The sequence below is a fragment of the Clarias gariepinus genome, chromosome 15 (assembly GCF_024256425.1).
Source record: "Clarias gariepinus isolate MV-2021 ecotype Netherlands chromosome 15, CGAR_prim_01v2, whole genome shotgun sequence".
In the NCBI taxonomy this organism is placed as follows: domain Eukaryota; kingdom Metazoa; phylum Chordata; class Actinopteri; order Siluriformes; family Clariidae; genus Clarias; species Clarias gariepinus.
The window spans coordinates 14,483,336-14,511,088 of NC_071114.1; the positions used below are offsets into that span (position 1 = coordinate 14,483,336).

General features: G+C 38.0%; 1 long non-coding RNA gene across 4 annotated transcripts in view; it reads right to left on the reverse strand.

Moving 5' to 3' along the window:
* Nucleotides 1-18,987: 18,987 nt before the first annotated feature.
* Nucleotides 18,988-27,753, reverse strand: part of LOC128543494 (uncharacterized) — a 37,328-nt gene continuing 28,562 nt past the window's right edge. For all 4 annotated transcript variants that reach the window (XR_008365729.1, XR_008365726.1, XR_008365728.1 and 1 more), the window contains exon 4: nt 18,988-19,535. This is a non-coding gene — a long non-coding RNA (uncharacterized LOC128543494). The remainder of the gene's footprint in view (nt 19,536-27,753) is intronic.

The window sequence follows — 27,753 nt, forward strand, 5'->3', positions numbered from 1 at the left end:
TAGACATATGGGCAGACACACACACACAGTGGTGTGAAAAAGTGTTTGCCCTCTTACTGACTTCTTATTTTTAGCATGTTTGTCAAACTTTAATTTGCATGTGTGTGTGTGTGTGTGTGTGTGTGTGTGTGTGTGTGAAATTTTATATACTGTCTTTGCATAGATGATAATGTACTAAATAATATATTGTAGTCTAGGACTGATTTTTTTCACAGTGACTGGCTTTCACTCAAATTCCTGCAGTGCTCTTCGCTACACTCTGGTTGGACCAGATTATTGTTAAAACTATTCTTCAGTTTGACACATATGTTACAGACATGCTGGGAGACATTGTCCATGATCGGTGTCAATTTGAACACCATTCTCCTCTGCGCCACCACCGATGATGATACCTTTCATGATCATCACCACTGTGAAAGGTGCTCATCATCCCAGCAGCAATAAGAGCATAACTGTCACTGTTCTCTTGTGAGCCATTCATCTAGGGTTGCTACTACTGTGTCTTTGAAAAACTAAAGGGCATACAATATTACAGTGCAGTACAGAGAGCCTATAAGTCACTGTCATGGTGCAGTGTATACCCATCCAGCATCAGATATAGGGAAATGGGACATTGCAGCATGAGATGCTGATACAAGATAGTGTATTTCTACCCTGTGTAACTAAATTCAATATCCTACATCTTGTTTTTTTTATAATGTTTTATGTAATTGGGTCAGATTCACTGAGGTTTAACCTAAAGCCAGGTGATGTATTGAATCAGTACATTTGGTCCAACCTTCCATTTCTAAAGCACAAAATGAATAAATGATTGTCAGTGATTGTTCTTATATATGACTTCATATGCTCTAAATACCTTTTCTGGGAGATTGTGATTTGAATTCTGACAATGCCCCAGTGATTCATAACAGAGTGCCAAGGGAGCAAAACTGGCCATTCTCTCTGTGTAGGAGGATTATTCTTTCTTCCCCGTCAATCACTGTGGCACTAGCTAATCATGCACATCTTAGCTCACATATGCAGAAGAGGACAGATATCACTTTCCTCCAAGTGTCTTCTACAGCCATGTGACCCTGCATGAGCAGCAGTTTGAAAAGAGCTGGTCAGCTGGCTTCAAGTGTAACAAAGAAATACATGTTAGTCTTTACCTTTTACTGGTTAGTAGCTGTTGTGTAAGAGGGCTGGCTGGTAGGTGGGAATAAGCATGCTCATAAATTAGGGGAAAACTTGGGGTAAATCCCATAACATTTTTAACATGTATTACACATTTATGCTTTATAGTTTGTACCCATTCAAATGTATGTAAATCCTTTCATTCATCTTCAATAACCAGTAGATTCAGAGCTTATCCTAGGAACACTGGTTGTGAAGCAGGCATGCACCTTAAATGGAATGGCAGAACAGTGTAATGTGCACCTGCAAATTTACACTGAATGGAATTTAAGCATAGCCAATTTGCCTACAAGCATGGAAGACCAAACTGAAGATCCTGAACTAAAGCAAACAAAAATTCTGGGACTTCATACAAACAACAACTTGAACTCAAGGTCTAACTCACTCATCGTCTATCCCGCTTTATCCTGTATTCAGGGTTGCAGGGACCTGAAGCCTATCCCAGGAGGCTTAGGACACGAGGCAGGGTACACCCTAGATAGGGTGTCAATCCATCCGGGGCACACACACATTACACTCACACACTCATTCACACACTAAGGGCAATTTGGGAAAACAAATCAGCCTAATCTGCAGGTCTTTGGTCTGTGGGAGGAAACCCACCAAGCATGGGGAGAACATGCAAACTCCATTCACACAGAGACGGGAATTGAGCCCAGGCCCAGAAGGTGCAAGGCGACAGTGCTAATCACTATACCACCGTGCCACCCTCAAGGTCAAACTGTGAGATATAAAACAGTGTGTGTATAGTGTGTGTGTGTGTGAGTATAGTATGAGCATATATACAGTAAAAACACAGTGGAATTCGGATCATAATTCGTTCTGGGGTGTGCTTGTATATTAAAACACTCACATATCAAAGCCAATTTTCCCATAAAAAGTAATGGAAACTGTAAGGTAAAAAAAAAACTACACTTAACCTTTGTAAATAATCCTGACAGAGCAGTGTTTCCATTAGTGTGTGTGTGTGTGTGTGTGTGTATGTGTGAAGGCGCGAGGAGGAGGGAGGGGGCTACTGTGACACACACACGCGCACACACATGCGTGCACAAACACACATACAGACGCTAACGGAAACACTGCTTTGTCTGGAAACTTCTTAACAAGGAGCCTTACTAATCAAACTCGTGTGTGCACACACACACTAATGAAATCAGTGCTTTCTGACAAAGAGAGACTCTAAAAACTGGACCTTTAACAAGGAAATTCTCTAATGACATGCATGCACAAACATGGTCATAATGTTATAATAAACAGTACACATGCACAGATGTTGACTATATGAGTGATGCAGTGATGAGGAAGGGAACCATTGTCCCAGTTGTGATCATGTGAAGCTCAGCAGACAAAGCGCATACGTACACGTATATCAAAACCTTGCTTGATTATTATGTTAAAATGTATTTAAAAAATTTGCTCGTCTTGCAAAACGCTTGCAGACCAAATTACTCACAGTCCAAAGTGAACCACTGCATAGGTGAATGTATTGGTAAGATGAACGGTTTTGTTTCAATTTTGTAAACTGCTGACAATATTTCTCCTAAATTCAAAATATTACTATTGTAATTTGAGTTTATATTTAAAGGAAATAAGATCATAACATAAAAATAATAAAAGATTATGCAATATTTGCAAAGCTTAATAACTTAAATAAAACAAAATGCAAATAAGGTAAACAAATTGTGTTAATGCTTTGGCTAAATGACATCAGTAAATCAGTATTTGGTGGAATGACCCAGATTTGCAATTACAGCTTTTATGCGTTTTTGCATGCTCACCACCAGTTTTTCACATTGCTGTTGCTCAGCTTTGTTTGATGGTTTGTGACCATCCATCTTCCTCTTGATGACATTTCAGAAGTTTTTTAGAGTAAATTGCATTGGTCTTTAATTTTTTCCAGAGCTGTATATACTCACACTCATCACCTATACTGCTATATACTGTATACAGAGTCTCAGTGGGGCTGAAGCCTGAAGCCTATCCCAGGAGACATGCAGGAGAGGGTATGTGGTTAGATCAGATTTTCCCGGATGTTGGACCTCCTGAATGGTTTTCAAGACGTCCAGATCTCATTCCATGTGAGTTTTTCCTGTGGGGTTAATCAAAAAGGGGGGCGGGGGGTGTACAATACAAAGCCTCACACACTGGAGGACTTAAAGGCACAGTTTCAGGAGGTTCTCACCAATATTCCAAGCGACTTCCTTCAGTGGCCTTTCCTGTGCATTTCATCCCTGGCCGTTTGAGGAAACTGGTTAGTGGCACTGAGGCCTTTGTTGAAATTTGAAGATTTGCTTTCATTTTCCTGTTTAATAAAGTACATGTACGATTTGCTTTCATAAATTTGTTTTGGAAATATAGACCTTATAAGTTTACCTAGTTAACTACATATATATCGGTGGATGAAAAATAACTATACATTAACTAGTAAACATATGCAGTATATATATATATATATATATGTATATATATAACAGTTTAGGGAAAGACCTTTTTTATTACAAAATGACTGTTTCCCAGTCCACAACTTCTGCTCATGCTATGTCACATGGCTGTGGAACACATTTGGAGGAAAGTGATATTTGCCTATGATTAGCTAGTGTCACTGTAATTGACAGGGAAGAGAGAATAATCCTCCCACCAGATATATATATATTACAGCCCGACTGTTAAATATTACTGATTATAAATAAAAACTAAATTGTGAACATTGGAAAATAATTAAGAAAATACACAAAGATCACAATAATAATTTGTTTGTTCTGATGAAATTAGGTTTGCAACAATAGACCTTTTCCACAGAACTGTTCCATCGTGTACCACTAAACATAAGAGGAGGGATTTGTTGCAGATAATGGTTGAAACATACATCACTGCTGATGACAGCAGTAAAATGTTTATTTACAGCACAACTAATACATAATGTACACTCACAGCCCTTCAGTCTTGCTCCTAGAGTCACTCCTTGTTGTACTGCATGCTTTCCACCAGGCATGACAAAAGTCAGCCTGTAATTAGCTACATTGCGTATGCTCAGATAATGAACAGTAATGCTGATATTTCCAGTCTAGTGTGTAGGAGGCAGCCAGAGTAGGATTGAGAGGTTCACAATTAGGTCATCATCTCGCGCTTACCAAATTTGCCTGCCATTAGTAACTTCAAAATGCATCCCTTCTGTGCTTAGTCATCAGGTATGGTAATCTATTGCAAACTAATATTTCTCTTTTCTTAAAACTGATTGGACGGTAAATGATCAAAATGAGTACGAAGTACAGCAGTGCTCCTTAACACTAACGGTTTAAAAAAAAAAGTCCGATAAAAATATCCTGCAGACCTGCACAGAGACTCTCCAATTACCTCATTCTCTCTCTGCAAACCTGAAGCACCTGTCAATTTCATACAAATCTTACTATGAGGCTACTACGTGTCTGTGTCACTCTTGTGCTGGTACTATAGCATGTGTCCTGAGGTGATCCTGTGACATTGGTCAGTTCATACTGTATGTAGTTTCAATGTGCCATCCTGTTAAATAAATTGGCCAGTGACCGTACTTTCATTTTTAACACCTTTTACAAGGTTATCATTATATGACTCTGATCACGACCAGGATTTACTTTACATGTCTTGCTTCTGCAAAGTCTGTTCATTTGTTTTACTGATCATTATGAACTGTGGAAAAATAAGAAATGAGATAATGTACTGCATTGGCTTTTGGAACTATTTAGTGGTGTGTTTGTTAGCATTTGCAAATACTCACAATTAGACACCTGTGTTGTTATGGAAAATGTAATCCCCTAAATAATGTATTTTGATGTTTATACTTATCCCCTTACATATACTCTAATAACTTACCCATATGAACTGCTCCTATGTATGGACAAGTGTGAGGGGTGACTTGTAATGGATGGACATCCTATTCAGGGTAAACTTCAACCGAGTGGTCCTGGACTAGGCTCAACCATAATCTAGACCAGAGTAAACCATTTTGTTATGTCCATGTAATTTTGCATGTTTCTTTTCTTTGTTAAATTATAATAGTTAATATACACCATTACTCTCAGATTTTGAGAATAATCAAATATTAAAATTATTTTTTTTGTTGGCCTCTTGTGCTATTTCTTTGAGTAAAACAAAGCATATATTATTTAGCACCAGGCAATAAAATGAACTTAATTTTTCTTTATAATTGATTCACTTTTTTGCAGATATTATTCTGAAAACGGGTAATAACAGAATTCCAAAATATTTTTAATTAAAAAAAAAAAACATTTAAAAAAGCCACTAAGAGTGACATTTAGAGACAGTCAAGAAATTGGCTGCAAAGTTCTACTAAGCAGCTAAATGCAGAATGATTGTGTGCCAGTCTGGCGATTCTCCTCTCACCTGTTTCATCAGCAAGTTGTTTTTACCCACAGAACTTTTTTTTAAGCCTCTCTGTACTGGACTTTATAGAGAAGGATTATTGAATATAAGCAGGTGAACTAAAAAAGGCCAAATTTTCATTTAAGTAAAATATGTAAAATTGGCCAAAAATAAATACTGTAATAAGAATATATTCAATACGATATACATTTGTATATTATTAATATGTAAAAGCTGCTAGAGTGTTCCAAAAAGTGGACTATTGAAGTGGATGATCATTGGAACAGAAATGTCATCAAATTGCTACTTTTATGTAAACAAGCACATCAAAGAAGTCTTGGACATGCCACTCTCGCAGCTGATACCCCTGTATTATATTGTACTGATATTGTGCTCACTTTTAAAAGGACCTGATCAGGGCAAAGGACAATATCACACACCATCTATACAGCTTCATCTCATATTCAGGGTGTCTGGAGCCTATCCCTGGAGACTTAGGGCACAAGGCAGGGTACAACCTGGATAGAGTGCCAATCCGTCGCAGGGCACACAAACACACATTTATACACCCCAGGCAATTTGGGAACACCAATTAACCTAATCTGCATGTTTTTGGACTGTGGGAGGAAACCCACTAAGCACGGGGAGAATATGCAAGCTCCACACAGAGACGGGAATTAACCCTGGCTGGGAATCGAACCCAGACCCTGGAGGTGCAAGGCAACAGTTTTAACCACTACGGCACCAAGTCGCTCAAAAAGACAATATACACTCACCTAAAGAATTATTAGGAACACCATACTAATACGGTGTTTGACCCCCTTTCGCCTTCAGAACTACCCTAATTCTACGTGGCATTGATTCAATAAGGTGCTGAAAGCATTCTTTCGAAAGGTTGGCCCATATTGATAGGATAGCATCTTGCAGTTGATGGAGATTTGTGGGATGCACATCCAGGGCACGAAGCTCCCATTCCACCACATCCCAAAGATGCTCTATTGGGTTGAGATCTGGTGACTGTGGGGGCTATTTTAGTACAGTGAACTCATTGTCATGTTCAAGAAACCAATTTGAAATGATTTGAGCTTTGTGACATGGTGCATTATCCTGCTGGAAGTAGCCATCAGAGGATGAGTACATGGTGGTCATAAAGGGATGGACATGGTCATAAAAAATGCTCAGGTAGCCCGTGGCATTTAAAGGATGCCTAATTGGCATTAAGGGGCCTAAAGTGTGCCAAGAAAACATCCCCCACACCATTACTCCACCACCACCAGCCTGCACAGTGGTAACAAGGCATGATGGATCCATGTTCTCATTCTGTTTACGCCAAATTCTGACTTTACCATTTGAATGTCTCAACAGAAATCGAGACTCATCAGACCAGGCAACATTTTTCCAGGCTTCAACTGTCCAATTTTGGTGAGCTTGTGCAAATTGTAGCCTCTTTTTCCTATTTGTAGTGGAGATGAGTGGTACCTGGGTGGGGTCTTCTGCTGTTGTAGCCCATCCGCCTCATGGTTGTGCGTGTTGTGGCTTCACAAATGCATGCTGCATACCTCGGTTGTAATGAGTGGTTATTTCAGTAAGTTGCTCTTCTATCAGCTTGAATCAGTCGGCCCATTCTCCTCTGACCTCTAGCATCAACAAGGCATTTTCGCCCACAGGACTGCCGCATACTGGATGTTTTTCCCTTTTCACACCATTCTTTGTAAACCCTAGAAATAGTTGTGCGTGAAAATCCCAGTAACTGAGCAGATTGTGAAATACTCAGACCGGACCGTCGGGCACCAACAACCATGCCACGCTCAAAATTGCTTAAATCACCTTTCTTTCCCATTCTGACATTCAGTTTGGAGTTCAGGAGATTGTCTTGACCAGGACCCCTAAATGCATTGAAGCAACTGCCATGGTTGATAAGATAATTGCATTAATGAGAAATTGAACAGGTGTTCCTAATAATCCTTTAGGTGAGTGTATTGAATCCTAATCCGGAGATCTCCTTCCATTGAACATTAACTTCATAAGATATTTCCAGCTTTAACACACCTGAATAATCTAAGTAGGAAATAGTCGCGTTATTTAAGAGGAAACAGAATGTTGTACAGTATATATCACAGAAGCCGACGTTGGAGTGCAGTGTGACAATACTGCCACCTGCTGGTGAATTGATGTAAAAGCAAGTCCCTTTTACAGATCCATGACTATCGGAGAAAAAATAAATTATATGGTTTTTTTTTTTTCAGTCTGTGTGTGTCCACTGTGGGTGTGGGTGTGTTCAAAAGTTAGTATCCCCTCTTTTAATTCTATTTAAGATCTAATTCTACAACCTCAGACAAATAACAGCATATAACTTTCTTCATCTTATTATTTAACATTACCTAATACTAATTACCCCCTTCCTGCTTCCACAGGATTCAAGAGGGTAAATTTTACTCAGGCGCGTTTGCTGGTCAGGAGTATTCAGGTATGTGTGAACATAATGCCAAGATGGAAAGACATAAGCAGTGGTCTTAGAGAAGTGATTTGTTGCTGCACATCATTTAAGAAAGGGTTATGAAACCATTCTACAGTGAGAAAGTTTTTTTACATATCAAAAGCATTCAAGACAGTTGCCAGTATTCTTAGGAGTGGACATACCAGCACAATCACCCCAAGATTGGACCATACAATGCTCAGAGAAATAAGCAAATGCAAGAGTTACATCTTAGACCCTACAGGCCACACTGAGCTTGTTAAATGTTTAAGCTCATGACAGCACAATTAAGAGAAGATTTAACAAATACAGGTTGTTTGGAAGGGCTGCCACAGGAAAGCCTGTTCTGTCTAAAAAAAGAACATGAAACGATGTTTGAGGTTTGCAAAACTGAAACTAAACAAAGCACAAGGCTTCTGGAACAATCTCCTATGGACAGATGAGTCCAAAGTGGAGGGTTTTTTTGCCCATCGCCATATTTTGGGAAAAAAACTATCTGCATTTTTACAGCTTTTTTTATGTTGCTGTAAAGAAAAAAGAATGGGCCAAAATTTCTGCACAATATGTGAGAGACTGATGAAGTCATGCAGGAAATTATTTCTTTAATTTATGGCTGCTAAAAGGGGATCTACAAACTAATTAATCATGGGGGTACTTCATATTTCCCACAGGTTTAAATGGCACAGTGAAAAAAGTTACATGTTGTTGTTTGTCAGAGGTTGTATATGTTGAATCACTATGGACAGATAATTTTTGTTTTGATTATGGCTATGGCATTATTTTGATAAGCTTAAGCAATATCACACAATTTATTTCTACCTAGAATCTGATTCCTTTTTTTCCAAAATCTTGTATTGAGGTTTGGACCTTTGCGTAAAGCATTTTCCAGAACATCCCAAAGATTCTCAATGGGGTTAAGGTCTGTAACACCAGATTATTACCCTGCCCCTACAGGCTTGTACTGGTGCACCCTTCATTGCACTAGGCATCTGGACTCCACATGACCACATGACAATTTTTCAAATCCTCCACAGTCCATGCCTTATACATCCTAGCAAACTGAAGCATTTTCTTTGATTAGCCTCAACGAAAAGTGGTTTTGTTAAGGATACACAGAAGTTTCATCCCAATACTTCCCATCCCAATAAGTTCTTTTTGTATTGTGCATGTCGAAATTTTCTGACCTACACTATTAGACATGAGTTCTACAGTATTTTAATTTGATTTCACTAAGTGTTTAAGTGACCTCCCATCATGCTCATTCAGAATGTTTTTCTGACCACACTGAGGTAATGAAGATAATTGTTCATCACTATCCTTTCAGGTTTTAATAATGCGTTTTACAATTCTTTACCCAATTCTAGTAGTTCCAGCACAAGCCCCTTAGTTGTTTTCTTTTCTTGTTGCAGGACAATAATTTGACCTTTCTGAAACAGATTAACATACAGGTCCTTCTCAAAAAATTAGCATATTGTGATAAAGTTCATTATTTTCTGTAATGTACACATTAGACTTTTATATATTTTAGATTCATTACACACAACTGAAGTAGTTCAAGCCTTTTAATTATTTTAATATTGATGATTTTGGCATACAGCTCTCAAAAAATTAACATATCATGAAAAGGTTCTCTAAACGAGCTATTAACCTAATCATCTGAATCAACTAATTAACTCTAAACACCTGCAAAAGATTCCTGAGGCTTTTAAAAACTCCCAGGTTCATTACTCAAAACTGCAATCATGGGTAAGACTGCCGACCTGACTGCTGTCCAGAAGGTCATCATTGACACCCTTAAGCAACAGGGTAAGACACAGAAAGAAATTTCTGAACGAATAGGCTGTTCCCAGAGAGCTGTATCAAGGCACCTCAGTGGGAAGTCTGTGGAAAGGAAAAAGTGTGGCAGAAAACACTGCACAACGAGAAGATGTGACCGGACCCTGAGGAAGATTGTGGAGAAGGACCGATTCCAGACCTTTGGGGACCTGCGGGAGCAGTGGACTGAGTCTGGAGTAGAAACATCCAGAGCCACCGTGTACAGGCGTGTGCAGGAAATGGGCTACAGGTGCCGCATTCCCCAGGTTAAGCCACTTTTGAACCAGAAACAGCGACAGAAGCGCCTGACCTGGGCTACAGAGAAGCAGCACTGGACTGTTGCTCAGTGGTCCAAAGTACTTTTTCGGATGAAAGCAACTTTTGCATGTCATTCGGAAATCAAGGTGCCAGAGTCAGGAGGAAGACTGGGGAGAGGGAAATGCCAAAATGCCTGAAGTCCAGTGTCAAGTACCCACATTCAGTGATGGCCTGTGGTGCCATGTCAGCTGCTGGTGTTGGTCCACTGGGTATCAAGGGCAGGGTCAATGCAGCTAGCTATCAGGAGATTTTGGAGCACTTCATGCTGTTATCTGCTGAAAAGCTTTCTGGAGATGAAGATTTCATTTTTCAGCATGATCTGGCACCTGCTAACAGTGCCAAAACCACTGGTGAATGGTTTACTGACCATGGTATTACTGTGCTCAATTGGCCTGCCAACTCTCCTGACCTGAACCCCATAGAGAATCTGTGGGATATTGTGAAGAGAAAGTTGTGAGACGCAAGAGCCAACACTCTGGATGAGCTTAAGGCCGCTATCGAAGCATCCTGGGCCTCCATAACACCTCAGCAGTGCCACAGGCTGATTGCCTCCATGCCACGCCACATTGAAGCAGTCATTTCTGCAACCGATTCCGACCAAGTATTGAGTGCATAACTGAACATAATTATTTGAAGGTTGACTTTTTTTGTATTAAAAACACTTTTCTTTTATTGGTCAGATGAAATATTTTGAGATAGGAATTTTGGGTTTTCATGAGCTGTATGCCAAAATCATCAATATTAAAACAATAAAAGGCTTGAACTACTTCAGTTGTGTGTAATGAATCTAAAATATATGAAAGTCTAATGTTTATCAGTACATTACAGAAAATAATGAACTTTATCACAATATGCTAATTTTTTGAGAAGGACCTGTATTTGCCACATGGTTGTTTAAGAATTGAGGAGCTACTGACTGCATTAGGGTTAAATAGCTTGTTGCAAGCTGAACCTTATTAATCCTTGCAATAATTATCCAATAGAAGGTTTCTAACTATTTACTTAGGTAAATCCAGAAAGGGAGTTCTTTTGATCAAGCAGTGGATTTTCCAACACAGAATCTAAGAAAAAATACTGTATATCTCAGGCAACAATATCTCTTTTTTCCAATTTCTTTTAAATAGTTGATTTTTAAGCATATAATAAAAAAAATCACAAAACTTTTACAATTACTTTTTAATCTATATTGTATAATTTAATCGATATCACAGTATCATAGTAATGTTTGACTTAAATATTGGAATATTCCAGATATTTACTAGAGGTGATTGTACTTGAGTAATATGGCTAAGTGAGTGTTGTGGGTCTACGCTATATGTCATGTGTAACCTAAAATGGCCAGATAGATTTATTTATGAACTATATTTAATATATTATGCATTTTTAGCTGTTTGCATGATGCATTATAGTAGTCTACATACTATAACACCAAAATAATCCAAATAATTTCTAAATAAAACAATCACTTTCACTATACTTCTTTGATAGTAGTGATAATGTGGTATAATGCCAACACTGCTTATAAAATACTTTCTTTTACCCATTTTATAATATTGAAATGTAAAGTGTATAACTTTGCTATAAACTAAAATGTATTTTTATAAATAAATGTAATACTTTAAATGATTACTTAATAAATCATTGAATAACTTGCATATATATTTGCAAACTTAAAATCACATGTACATAAATATTCACAGCCATTGCCATGACACTCAAAATTTAACTCAGGTGCATCCACTTTCCATTGATTATCTTTGAGATGCTTTTACAATTAGATTGGAGTACACCAGTGGTAAATTCAGTTGACTGAACATGATTTGGAAAGACACACACCTGTATAAATAAGGTCTCACAGTTCAAATCAGAGCACAAACCAAGCCATGAAGTCTAAGGAATTGTCTGTAGACCTCTCAGACAGGATTGTAATTAAGGCACAGATCTGGGGAAGGGGACAGAAAAAATTCTGCAGCATTAAAAGTCCAGATGAGCGTAATAGCCTCAATCATCCATAAATGGAAGAAGTTTGGAACCACAAGGACTCTTCCTTAAGCAGGCTGTCTGGTCAAAGTGAGTGACTGGGGGAGAAAAGCCTTAGTCAGAAAGGTGACCAAAAACCTCTCAAGCCCTTCTTCCCTATAATTCTAATTCTGTTGTTCCTCAGTTCACTTCATCCTGACCCAGAGTACAGACGATTTTTTCTTGTTGGCAGCCTTGTTTGTCTGTTTATGGCCAGTTCTCCAGATAACAAGAACTGTACTTTTTGTAAATTGAACTTTTACCTTTTTTCCCAGAGAAAGATAATGCAGGAGTTTAGAGGGAGGTGGTTTACTATGTGCGCTGATGTAGTCACTGATTTGCAAATCTCAAGTAGGTCACATCTTGTGACACTATGTACACACATCCACATACTTATTCGAACCTATGGTCAATTTACAGTAGCATAGCCAACCTGTTTGTTTAAAAAAGCTTAGAATAAAACCAAGCATCATGGAGCTGTGAGATGCCACAGCCCTTAGGGAGACACTGTGCCACAATTTCTCCTCATTATCATGCCATCATTTAATAATGCTATTAGAAGTTATTTATTTTATTACTATTATATTAGAATTGATTGTTGGTAAATTCTATCCCAAACACCAGTCAGCCTTTTTTTTTAACCCTGTAATATTATTCATCATTCAGAAAGCAGATACTTGGAAACACGCATAAACTGTTTAAAATTAAGTTAATTCAGTGCCTTAATGATTTCAGTACGGGCAAATTGAGACAGATATTTTAACCTCACTCTTAGATGTTATTAGTACTACCGCTAGAGGGCAGTGCTGTGTATTTAATGAACATTTCACCCGCGTCATATTCTGCCCTGAACTTGACCTTGTAAGAACAATGCAGCCACACTGTGTGATGGGAATTACGTGTTACAGCATTCATTAGGTCAACATTCTAAGGTGTTACGTCCAGTAATAGTACCACATAATATGGTAATCTCTATTTAAACCTCATTCAAACACTTTGCTCATATACTGTACTGCACTGTATACTGTACTCTCTTTGCAAATTAATTACAGGATCATACTCATCCCCTACACATTCTCGATATTTATACCCGGGTTCTTCATGTAAACACACACACACACACACACACACACACACACACAGCTGCTAAGCTGCCAATGGTGGTCTGGAAAACTACTATTAAACAGAATCTGTACTGAGGCTAAGTATTAAATGCCCAAGACCCTGGAAGTCAATCCACGATGTCTTCTCTGGAATAGTTTTTCTTGGCTCTTTTTCAATATCATACTCAGGTGTGAATAAACTTTTTCCCCCACTTGTTTTTCCTGTGTCCACCTTCAGTATAAGAGAGATGCTAAATAAAAGATAAATAAAGGCTTTGTTGTTGCAATAATAATTATTATGATCATTATGATTATTATGATTATTAATATGTTACATTTATTATACTGATTTGTTTTGTAACATTTTGCCTACTGATTTACAAATCTCGACCCGAAACATTGTTCTAATTATTACATTATTTAGTTCATTAATATCCTGAATATCCCTTAACCTTTCTTAATGTGTGTTGATGGCTTCTTTCACTGCAGATTGAAGAGGAAAGCCAAAACAATACTGTATCATTGACACGGTGTAATGTAGAAAATAATAAAGATGAATAAATGTGCATAATCTTGCGAAGTGAAAAAATACAAAATTATTTGACTATTTTCAGTTTATTTAATTAAAAAGGACATGGTTATTATTATATAAATTATAGCTTGTTGTTGGTGGGTTTTTTTTGTGACAAGCTATAAAAGAATAAACACTAGTAATAATGCCTGGTGTTTGTAGATCTCGAAATAACCCATTTTTTCCCCACAAATAAAAGTTTGTATTACAATTTATAAAAAATATTTTTATTACATTTTTTTAACACTGTCGTTTGCACACACACGCCATTGGATTTGTGTTTTGTGTTTTTCATGCCTTGTTCATTGTTATATGACGAACATATGATATAAATATATGGGTTATTTAAAATGCATGAACACAGCATTGAAATCAGCATTTAGCTAAATAGTAAAGTGACGCTGATTTTGCTTCCTGAGCTGCATCCTCAGTCACTGTGTGAGTGGAGGCTGATGGAGGAGGGACGGTTGCCATAGGTACCTGGCATCATGCCAGAGAGGTATGAAAAGCCATTTGCATGTATTTAAATGATGCATGAATAATTTACTAGAGAGGCCTCAAACCAGGGCATCAATAGGCAGACGGACACACACACACACACACACACACGCAGACCACATTGCTCTTGTCCAGTGCCTGTGTGGGAACTGAGAGGAGGTCATTAGGGAAGGATGGAGGCGGAAAAGAAGTCTTTTAATGAGTCAAGTTTGAAATGCAGCTCTGAAGGAGAAACAGCAGCGCGTATTGTCCTGGCTTTTCCTCCTGTCTACCTTTATTTTCACCTCTCGCTGACACTTGTTTGCTGAAGTCTTTAAGCAGTGGAAATGATAGAGACGTTATGGAGCTCTCATGCTTGCTGGTGGAATAATAAAAAAAAAAAAAAAAAAAAAAAAAAATATATATATATATATATATATATATATATATATATATATATTTTTTTTTTTTTTTTTTTTTTTTTTTACCTAAGAAACACGGAAAGTCTGGGCTTGTTGTGCCGGACCTCGAGGCAGCATTCATAAATGTGCCCACTTTAACACCCTGGGTGACATTATGGGGCAACATCAAGAGCCCGTTTAAAGTAAACGAAAGCAGCAAAAACAATGGAAAAGGCGCACGTCGGCACTAATTCAATCAAGACAATAAATTCTGCCAAATCCTCATTTTATGCAGCCTCATAATTCCGTACATTTGTCCCTGTCCCCTCAGCCCACAGCCCAGTTTTTGACACTCTCGTTAATGAGGTAAGATGGAGCAGACTGGCGGCGGTGCTGCTGCTGCTGCTGCTGTATTACACCGTATTATACCGACCCGGGATCTGCGCTGATATTAGAGCCGCTCTCCGCCAATCCCGGTTCGGTATAATGCGCTTTTACAGCACGACCACCACCGCCAGTCCGGTCAGCTCGTCCTCCAAGCTTTTGTTCCAGCTTAAGATGGCCCACATTCTTAAAGAGCCTTATACGACTGGAACATAAATTACACATAATTGACAAACCTTCTTCACAGCCTCTTGTAAATTTCCAATCAGAAGATTATAGACAACACTTTTTTTTGCCACTGCGCCACTCTTGCGAGCACTGATTTTACGAGATGCATTAAGAAGAAATGGGATGCCCTATAGAATGTGCCATTCAGATGAAGGTAGTGAAGAGGGAGAAAAGCGCCTCCAATTTCATTAATAAAAGGCTAGACAAAGAGAGTCAGGAAGGAGGATAAAAGCGAATGCATCATTTCTTTTTAATATCTCGTGCACATTCATAGTGGACATCAATAATGCACATATAGCGTAGTACCAGAATAAAATACTCATTAAACTCATATTATAGAACTACTCCTAAAGCTGCTCATCATATAAATATATACACATATCCGATCTGAGGTTTTATTATTATTTTTTTAAGATAATTAAAGTTGCATGTATCTGTATTTAATATGTTGATAATGTAGACATGGGTTTGTGTTTTAAAAATATCTTTTTAAATCAACAATTCGGCCTTATATTTGAAGCTTTGTGTTTAGAGATATTACATGCATTTTTGTTAGAAAAATATAAATGTGGTAAATGTATAAAATGTGCAACCATCGGGATGCGACTTTTGTTTCTGAAATATGGCAGTTAAATTTCTGCAAGAAAGCTTGTCTTTTATTATGTAGGCTATCATATTTCTTTTAATCTTGATATTCTGATTTCATACATAGATAGATCTGAACCTTGTCAGGTACCACTTTAAAAAAAAGATTTTTTTTTTTTTTGACGTGATTTATTTTAAAAATGATTTATTTACAAAATGATTCATATTGTTTACATATAGATTATAAAATTTTAGATATTTAATAAAGACAGTATATTTTTTTCATTTTGTTCAATTACCTTTCATAAGACAATTTTTCAATAAATCAGTAACTGAAATTTAGTTAACGTTGACTTTAAAAAGATTGGCTTGGGTCGTTGCTCACTGTAACAAAAATAAAATTAAATAAAATTAAATGAATACCTGTGCAATAGGTTAATGTTCTTATCTTTGACATTCCCGTAGGCTATACTTTGCAAAACCAAAACAAAAAAAAACCTTAAACGTTATAGAAATTTTTATAAATATGTATTGCTTTAATTAATGCACGTAATTAAGTGAGTGAGTTAAGATCACGTGACGGGGTGTAAAGGTCGAAATGTGGAGTGTAGAAGGTGGCTTACAAGACGCGGTCTTCACCTTCGCAGTAACACACAAACACACACTCACACTGCTTATGGTAGTAAGGGAAGGTGAGGCGTTTCCGTCAATGCGTGTAAGAGTGACGTGCTCCATAGAGCTGAGGAAAGCGTGTGTGTGTGTGTGTGTGTGAATGCAGGGCCATTCAGAGGCGCGCGCGTATTGGAGCGTACAGGCCTGCATGGTTTTGCATGAGAAAAGCTGGGGTCCTGTGAATCCTCTGCTCCCTGTGTGTGTGTGTATTCAATAGCAGCAGCATGGTTAGCATGACAAACTGCACTTCAAGTTCACAGGCCTCTCCCCCCCCCCCCAAACACACACACACACACACACACACACACACCCCTCCTGCCTAAAACTAGAGTACAAACTCCCAAAACTATATAATATTATTAATAATAAGGGGATACAACAATAATAATAATAATAATAATATACTAAATAAATATACTAATAAATAGGAACATCATATAAAGTTGTAAAAATGTAAGAGTAGTCTAAATTACATTTATTTATTTATTTTATTTTCTAAATTGTTTACCCAAAAAATAATAAACTATGCTTACAATATACCTGCACCTTTTAAAATGAATTTCAGCTATTTATTAATGATAAATTAGCATGATGTCTCAGATGAACAAACCTTTTTAATTTTTCTATTTCAGACTGCTATACTATATCCAGTGACAGCAGTGTGTGTGTGCTTAATTATTTCCTGGATGTTAAAAATCACAATTATATTACATTCTGACTCTCTGGTGCAAAAAAAGTAAGAAAACGACAATTTGCCCTTAGATACTTTTTTTTTCTCTTCAAAATGAAAAGCTGCCATGAATAATGTCATCAAGACAGTCAACAATATTTGTCATTTATTTGTATAGCTACATCAATCAGGAAAATAAATAAGGCTGTTTATTCCACTGATAACGTTATAAATTGTGTATATCTAAAAATATAAGAAAAACATGACAATTGTTTTTTTTTTGTTTTTTTTTTAAAAAAAAGGAAAGTTGCATTGCTAAAATTTTCATCTCTGCTATGCTTTGAAAATAATGTTTTAGTATGGGCCTAATTTTGTTGTATATAGTCATTAGAGCATTTAATCAGAGCTGGAAATCTACTTTTTAAACAACTGCATTTCTGGGTTCAACCATTACACTTCCTTTATTATATTTTAATAATATAGATGAAAGTCGAAGTATTAGACTGAAGAAACAGGAACAAAAATGGTGGATAATAGGAGTAATTATCATGATGATACTTCTTTCTGCTGCCTGACATCACCACCATGAGCAAGCCTTGCTAATAACATGGTGCTAATATGTGAGATCTTCTCACTTGCCCCTCCCTTTCTTGAAATGGCAGAGAGAGGAAAAAAATGTGTGGCAGAATTACTAAAGAATAGTGAAAGATGTGTCCAGATTGATCTGTTCAGAGCTCCGTATCCGTGCAGCCGATAACTGAAGGGAGGGATGTGTGTATAAGTGTGTGTGTGTGTGTGTGGGGGGGTGGGTGGGTGCATGAGCAAGTGTGGGCTGAGTGTTTCAGCCCTAATCTCCTGGTCCATGATGAAGAAAAGGCCTGTGCTGTGTGGCTTTCTGCTGCTGAGAGTAAGAAAATCTGCCATGCTTGGTAAGCACGTGTATCAGACCATCTCACGGCCCACTGGACGCTCTGTGGGTGGCCCAAACTCCCCACCACTCACTGACCCGGGCCTGCAGGAGGATAATCTCTCCTGCTCGATGTTTTTAGGCCATAGCCACGCTCCCAGGTCAGGATGTGTTAGCGGGACACAGGATGAGAGTGGATGTGGGGGGTTTGGACACAAGGGGCAGGTTTGAGTGTGAGCACTAGCGTGTGTGCTGCAGGGCACTGAGGCAGCTTCTGTACAGGAAACACTGTAGAAAGCGGGATCGCCAATGAAGCAGGTCAGGAGGGATTGTATGTGGGTTTGTGTGCATGTGTGTGTATGTGCAGCTACTTTGTACAAGCATGGCAGCTCGAGAACTCTACATTTAACAAATACCACATGTGATACGCATCAATTCTTCATAGAATTATGATATTTGTTCTTATCAGATTAATCTATAAAACAACACAAATTTCATATTTCATATAAAGCACAATTTTATAGATTAGGCTTTAAAAATGCATTTACGTTTCAATATTTGAACATTGGAATATTATCGAGCTCATAATCTTATGCAGATGAACACTAAGACTAACTATAGTGGCACTACATTGTGAAGCGTAAATAAAAATTAATGAAGCAAAGTATATTTATGGAAATAAAAAAATATTTAGAATTTCCATGTCATGTATAATGAGACACATTTTTATATTTTTTTGAATAACCATACGTTAAAAAAAACACAACAGTAAATTAGGTTTCAGATTTATTGTTTATTCATTTTGATTAAACATTAATTACTAAAAAATTCAGACAATAACATACAACTTCAAAGAATATCAGAGATCAAACAGGAGACAAAAGAATATTATGGTAACCATAGAAGCCAAGAATATTCTAAAATTAACATATGACAATACAGATGTCATGATTTGTATAAACAGATTTAGCTTTTTTCGTATGCTTCAATATCATCATCATAAAATATGTAGTACTTTATTATGTGTACAAATGGAAATATACTGGTTAAAGGCAATACAATCCTATGAGGGAAAAAAATAAAACCCACTTGTCAACTTTCTGCGACTGAAAAAAAATACAACATAGGAATATTTTTTCCACTGACTAACCTGCAGCCCAAGGTTGATTTAAAAAAAAAAATTGAAATGATCTATTTAGCATTAATATGTATGCAAGGCCAATGTCTTTTCTATTTATACCATTATGATTGGAAACTTACCTTATTTAAATACTCACCAGTATGAAAGCAAATGCAAAATTCTTTGACAGTAAAATTTCATTGGTGTTATCAGGGCTATAGATCACTGAGAGTTGCTCAGAACAGAACACAGATCTCCTGAGAAGACAAAAATAAAACATGCAGTATCTGTCCATGTAACACACCCATATGCATTAACATATACAGTATGTATCTATGTTATATTGCATTATGGTTCTATTCTTAAATCTTGTTGGTCACAAGCTGTTCATCAGCTTCATCAAGTCATCAGCGCCTCTGGCAGTAGCTCCAGCTGCAAGGTTTACATTAATTTCATTGTTTCTACGGTAAAAATATTTTTTATTATACACATAATGTGTTGTCCTTAAAAAAAATAAATATTGTTGATAATAGAAAAAATTTATTTGGTGTGAGAGGAACCTGTCATGGTGTTAATCATGTTTGGGAAATCCGTTGTAGATGTACTTCTCTGAAACATTTAGTGTTTTATTATTTTCATATGTTATTACATAGACATATAAAAGTGTACATGTTACAATACACTACATGTATGTAAAACAATGACTATTTATTAAGAATGAGTACCTGGGAAAACTTGTACAATTATCAAATGCATTTTCTTTTTTTCATTTTCTCTCTATTCTCTATTCAATTCCTCCCTTTCATTTCTACTACAACTCTGTTTATAATTTAGGGATATTAGAAATTCTAACAACTAGTAACATAGATGCTTTCACTGAGGTTAGGAGCAATAAGAAGGTATAAATAATAATATTATTATTAATAATAATAATAATAATAATAATAATATTTATGTATATATTGTTTTATGCATAAAACTAAAATTAATACACAGCTTTTCCAAATAATTGTGTCGCTTTAAAGGTGAGTGTGTGTGTGTGTGTGTGTGTGTGTGTGTGTGTGTGTGTGTGTGTGTGTGTGTGTGTGTGTGTGTGTGTAAGGTGTGGCTACAGTGCAGAAAAAAGTGGGGGCAGGGAGCTGACTGACAGCACATGGATGCTGGGGAGCCTCAGATGATGCTGTGGTTGCGTGTCTATAGCCACCGCCACGCCAAAATGCAAACGGATGCGGATGTGTTTACAAGCAGATAGGTCGAGGGGTGGGGAAGCAGAGTTTATCAGCTGTGTGGGTTGACCCTGAGCCTAGAGCCAGACAGGGGTCAGGGGTAAGACTGTCTGGGCACTGGGTTTGACCCCAGGCTTTACCGTGCGCATGGGACAAGTGGGGGGGAGGGATGGAGGGACTTCTGGTTCCAGTCTAGGGCCCTTAATGTTTCCTCTGGGGACTGGGAAGCAGACAGGGGATGACTGTGGCTGCTTATTCATCAGCACTTAGCACTGTGGGCTCGTGTCTGCTTCGTCATGGTGCACAGTCATGCATGTATGTGGCAATATAATTAAAACCAAACACAATGTTAAGTGTACCAAGTGAGCCAAGCTATATTTAGGCACAGAGCCCCCTGCCAAGAAGATGTTAAAGTGATTGGTCTACTGTATACTGTTTGTTTGAGTCCATCTGTAAGCATTAATTCAGCCTTGGGTATTGTGCCGTGCTCACTAACTAATAACTTTGCATTTTATCACAGTTTAGCATAAAATTGTATAAAAATGGGTAGAACTAAGACATGATTTGTAGTTGTTTTAGTCTGAAATATATTTAAATATTCAGTTTACTTCATTTTAAAACATATAAATAGTGTTATATTCCTTAATGAGCAACTCTGATATTTTGTTAAGTCCTGTCTTCCATAAATAATACCAAATGCTTGTTTTAGGGAATACAGATGCCAGCTTAGATTTGGTAGTGAATGAAAAAACTTGGTAATAAACGTGAACTCGAAATAAGACGCTGCGTCAGGAGTTTTAGTTTAATGTATGCAGTTTTTGGTTGAGAAGTAGAGAGTGGGGGTTTGCACCCTGTCTGAAACCCTCTCAATAGACAGAAGGGGGCTTCGAAAAGGGTGCGTCTACCCACCAGAAGGGGGTGATGGGGATTTTTTGAGGAGGAGGGGAGGTTGCTAGGCCTCAGTTGAGACTGTCGCGCTTGATGTCCTATTAAGAACTGTGAATTTCACTGGGAGAAACTGGTTAAAACCCACTATGCCTCCAAGACTGTTATTTAAGCCAGGCAGTTGGGTGAGATACTACTTCTGCGTTACGCACTCATCAATCAAACCCATAAAATAAAGGAGACATAGGAGACGCATATTACCAAGAGAAATTAAATAAGCATTAGTTATTCAGAATAGAGTTTCAGTGTTTCAAAGGTTGGACACCAGCATGGGTTTCAGCTATTTATCGCAGGTGCAAACATTTTCACCCTATGAAATGTTTGCACCTGCGATAAAAAAAATCAGATTTAAACCTGATCACATATAGTAATTTTGTTATGTTATTTTCTATTTAGTTTCTTTAAGAACAAAAAGACTGCTATTTTTGGGAAACACGTCAGTGAGGGTTAAAGGGAGGTTTGTGTCTACCAGTGTTTTGAAGCTAGACAGTTAGTTGAATTCCTGAGACAGTTTGTCCTGTCGGCCTGTCTGCCTGAAGTTCTGCACCAGCTCAGGAAAGACAGCAGAAGTCACATTAAAAATACATAGCATCAGATCACAGCTGTCCTGAATGAAGAGATGTAGAGACCTGACCATGTGACCAAGTGACCAGGACTGAGACTGGGAGCTAAAAGGAACTCTTGGACTGGAAAGAGGACAACTATATGATTGTAGAACTGATGATAGTGGTATATACTGTATATACTGTAGTCATCTGACATTGCTTGTTAGGGAAAAAAAAACACTTACTGTAAAACCAGAATATCTGCTATTTATGCAGTTATCCAATCGTCCAATAATCTGACAGGAGGGCCATACAGATAATCTCATACAGATACAGGTCAAGAGCTTCAGTTAATGTTCACATCAAAAATCAAGAACGTGGTCTCAGAGACTTTGACCATGGTATGGGTGTTGTTTTGTTGTTTACACATGATGGTTTGAGTATTTCAGAAACTGTCAATTTACTTAGAGTTGTGCAAAAATGTCAGATCTGTGGGCAGAAATGCCTTGATCAGACAGGTAATTTAGGTGACTTGTTCTAGCTGTCATTGTAACTCAAATAACCACTCTACAAGAATAATGAGCAGAAAAGCATCTCACAGTTATAGGTGGACTGTGAGAACAGAAAACCACATTGGGATTTACTCTTATCATCCAAGAACAGGAATCTACATACAACTGAAGACTGGAAAAGATGAGTTGATGTCAAGGTTTTCCAATGTTTCACGTGAACATTAACCGAGTCTCCTGATCTTTGCATAATAATTAATCAGATAATTGCGTAAATGAACGGGTGTATAGGTGTTCCTATTACATTGGCTTCTAGTGTATAACATTAATTAATTATTAAACTCAATACAGGGGAATTTTAGCTGTAACACCACAGGCATATCATGATATATTAATAATAAAAAAGTAAAGAAAATTAGCATTAAATTCAAATAAAAACAATTCTAATACAGATAAAGTTGTTATAAATGGCAACCCCAAGAAAGCTTTTTCATTTGATCCAGTTATTGGAACAGGTTTTATGCCCAATACACATTCCTGCCACAACCCACCCATTTCTCCTGGCTCCGGACTGGCAATTTAGATGTCCTGCATCTAACCACTGCCTAGTTATTTTATATACAGGCATAGGGTTAAAGGCCTTGCCCAAGGGCACAACAATGGCAACGGCAGTGGTGTTGCTCGAACCATCAATCTCCAATCAGCAACACAGATCCAACTGCCTGAGCCTCCACTGTCCTGTGAAATTGTTGTTAGATAATATTTAATAATATAAATAATCATATTGAAATTGTGATCAGTTACATTAAAGTACACAAAATATTGTGGTCATATTCCTTATTTAATGTATGTTATCCATTGTTAATTACAGCGTTCGATTCCTGGCCAACGCGTCATCATTTATGGGCAGTGGTGGCTCAGAGGGCTAAGGCACTGAGTTACTGATCAGCGGTTCGATCCCCAGCTCCACCAGGTTGCCACTGCTGATCAATGAAGGAATTTCCACTGTGCTGTAATGTATATGTGACAAATAAAGGCTTTACTTAACTTAACATGTCCATTTACTTTTGAAGTAGCCTGTGGCAAGTGATGTTAATTGAATTAAATTGAATGTTACAACAACACCTTTATAAATGTTTCTTTAAGATTGACCTAAAGTGATTCAGGTGCTCTGTTTAAGGCGTTTTCTTAAATCAGTCAGTACAAGTGCAATAAAGATTACTTCAACTAGAAGATTACTATTACATTAGAAGCTTTAATTATATCAGGCACAGAATTTTTTAGAGACCTTAGTGCCAGTGGACCCGGCCTGTCTGGCTCCCGGGACAGACTGAATGGCAATGTAACACATAACCAGGTGGCATCCGTGGCAATAGACACCCAGTCCTTGAGCAAACATGTCTATGAGACGTGTGCGCACAGGGCTGTATATGTGAGTGAGTATATGTGTGTGTACGCTGGGAGGGTAAACAAAGATGATCTATTTTTGAGTTTTTTTTTTAATTTTTTTATTCCATAGGCACAAAGCTATATTCTCAGCTCATAAGAAGCCAGCAGAAAGAAGTGAAAACCTCACAGCTCTCTGCCTCCCTCATATGCACACCCCCACATACACACACACACACTCCAGGCTATGTTGACACACAAACACAAGGACCCATGGTTCCAACCACATTGTTGCCTCCATCGTGCCTGACAAAAACTGCAAAAGCTAAGCAAAGGTTGTTGAAACCATACACACAGCTGGATTGTGCTTGGTGAAGCTCATACACTATACACATCTAACTCGGCATCATTTGAGATTTAAAAATCCTGATGCTTCCCAGATATATTAACATTTATACATCCAACAATCTATAACTGCAGCTTTCACTCTGCTCATTTCTAGCGCTGAATCCAACAGAGCTTGTGATCGGGTTGTAAGCGCTCATCAGAATATATTAGCATGCAAATTGTGCTACGTCGGCGGATACTTTGCACAACTGAGAATACTCCATACATAAAAATATGAGAAAAATTAGGCTAATGTGTAATTAAAGGAAAGGTAAACGATGAATCAGAAGCTCAGCGTTATATTTACCATGGAACAAATCTAGATAGATGACACTATAATAACAAACATAAAAAAAAAAAAAGAAATTAGAAAAACACAGGAGCAACAACAAGAAAAACAAATAATAATAATAATAATAATAATAATAATAATAATAATAATCTCTAAGAGGATCACTTTCTGAAATAATAAAGTGTTTAAACCGGAAAGGAAGAGAGAAAAGAGACTGAAGGAACTGAGTGGGTTTAGTAAGGAGGAGGTGAAACCCCAGAGGCGGGCGAGTGTCAACCCCAGCTGGGCGGACATTTTGTTGGCATGCTGATAGGGACTTAAGCAGTGGGTGGGTGTGTGTGTGGGTGTGTGCCAGGCAAGAGAATGAGCTGAGGCAGAAGGAGAAAGAGAAAGAGGGGTGCTTACAAAAGTGCCGTCACTAAGCTTGATTTCAGCGGGAGGAGCTGAGACGATTAGGGGGGACCGGAGAGAAACGACGGGGTGAAAGACGGGGGGACACTCCATTGAGATGCTGCCATGGCTGCGAGAAGGGGATCTCTTTTTTAGACGAGCTAATGAAGCATATGCTGAGGTGAATAATGGAATCTTCCAGAGGGTGGGCCGCTGTCTTCGTCCGCTATTCACCAACTTGGTGCCTTTGGAGAGACGTGTCATGACAGAGAGAGGGCCCTCCTCTTAAAGGGATATCATTGTTTACACAGCAGGGGAGGACGACGCGAATAAAAGTGATAGGGAGACAAATCAAACGTAAAACAAATCATAAAACCACATGTCAGCCAGAAGTCTCATTTCTCTGTGTAGTGTGTTGGAGGACTGCAGCTGAATTGACGTACGTTTGTACATAAATGCTGAAAACGTGCACTAGCACCATATTCGATGAGGATTAGCCAAGAATTGTTCCAGAACAACAGGGACGGGTTCAGTGTCCGTCATCAATAATCACATGCGATTACACAAATAAGAGCAAACACTTCAGGGGGTGCAAACAGACATGTCACTGGATGAAGCAGACAGGAGCCCCTTTTGACCTTGACCCCTCGGGTACTTCTTCACCTGCTGTTCAATGGGGCTTCAGAGCAGCTGGGCCGTCTAGCCAGTGCCTGACAGAATATTTTACACTTTCGTCTATTCCCACGCTTGACGAGTAGGTCGTCGCCGCGGGCGGGACTGGTGTTTATGCAGCTGAGCGAGAAGCAGCAGCCATTTTTAGTACAGTGGGATGCAAATATTCGCTCTTCATCAAGTGGACAACTTCTCCCCTAGACTGATTCTCTTGCCCTGGATGTGCACAAAACCTGCCTCTGGCAAACAACTAGCTCTTTCTGTGCATGTATGTAAGCGGTGTTTGCGTGTGCACCCACTCCTCTCGGTAAATGGACAGACCTGGGTTAGACTGAGGCACTGTGTTGTAAAGAGAATTGCGCTGAGAGGCGGGTTCAGACTGTTTTCATTATGGCTAAATCTCAGACCTGACTCTTCAACGTGGCCTGTGCCACCACGCCGACAGTTTAATCATACAAACAGCGCTCGGTTCCCATTTCCGCCTCTCTCCTTCACACACTCCACTCCCCGCTTCATAATTCTGTGCTCTACATGCTCCTGTGCAATGCCTGTGTTTTGGGGGCTTTAAAATGACATAATCAGTGATTTGGATAAATCTATGACTGTTTTCCCCCAGACTGTAATCAGCTCGGTGAACACAGGTCTCGGATTTTAAAGAGGCAGCGCTGTTGTTGTTGTTTAACCCTCTTTTTGCTTGCATCTCACTAAAGCTCTATTATATAGTAGAAAATACATTCGGACTATGGATAGGTGGAAATACGTTAAATATTTCCAATTCATTCCTCACTGTGGTTACAGACCATGGAGGAAATTACTTCAGGCCACGTGTTAGAAATACGCACAAGTCTATTAATAGAAAACTGAACAGATGGGGTGGCAGACTCGACATGTTTCCAAACCCCTTGGCTCATACACATCATAGTTATTATGGCTTTACCATTTTAAAGGTGTACTGTAACAAGTGAGTGAACAAACAACGATTTACTTTTTCATAAGAAACACTATTTGGCACACCTGTCAAATATTCCGTTCAAAATCGTGCAATTCCTATCAATTCCACACACGCAGCACTGACACGCTTTAATCAATCAGGTCGGTTTTAGACATCTAGCTCAGTGCAGATCAAACCACTTGTCATATCAGGTGTATAAAAAAGGGAAAAGCAAATGCAGCATGGGTCGAATTGAGCAATGGCAATAAATGCATTCAGCAACTATTACTTCTGTGGGTGAACTACATTCAATCAATATCCAAGCAAATAAAAGCACTGAGCACTCAGAGCTAAGGAACCCCTTGCACTGAAACACCGCAAACATTAAATATACGTGCCTCACATTATACCAAAGGAAAGCTAAACTCATGGGGTATTTCTGCAGCGTAGCTGGCATAAAAAGCATGATTAGGAAATCCCAAAATAGCTCAGTCATGCTTTAGAGATTATCTACTATATTAAATGTAGATGAAGCCAAATATTCTTGTATCAATACATCCTGAATTCAACGATAGCAAGGGTTCTAGGAAACCTCCATCTGTAAAATACAACTCAACTTAGACATCCAAATGTGCAGTCATATTCCGACTACTTGCCCTGATTTTATGTTTCTGGATTTTTGCACTGACGGAAAACATGATGTCCATATTGAATTGAGATTATTTATTACACAAGTTTTAGGAATTAGGATTAAATCAATTTATTTTATGCAACCATTAAAACAACATAATTACTTTAATAACTCACTGACAAAAATAATTTTGACTTTTAATAATGGTGGCTTCTCCAATAAAAATGTTACAGATCCCATTTCCGGGCTTCACAGACTGCAGTAATACGGATGCCAATATTTACTGTATATGTATATGTAATTTACTGTATATGTCATTATTATATGAGTACTGTTACATGTTACATTTAATGTATATGTCATAGGTATATGAGTAGTGTGTATAGTACATGTTTATATGTCTTATTGTACAATTTGGAAATTTTAATGCAATGGGAAATAATCTGATTTGTAAGATTTCTAAACTGTAACAAACCTCTACGCAAATCACATTATTTTAAATCCGTCACTCTTTCCTATAGAAATTATTTTGTAACTTGCCTCACACAGAGTTTCCGTTAT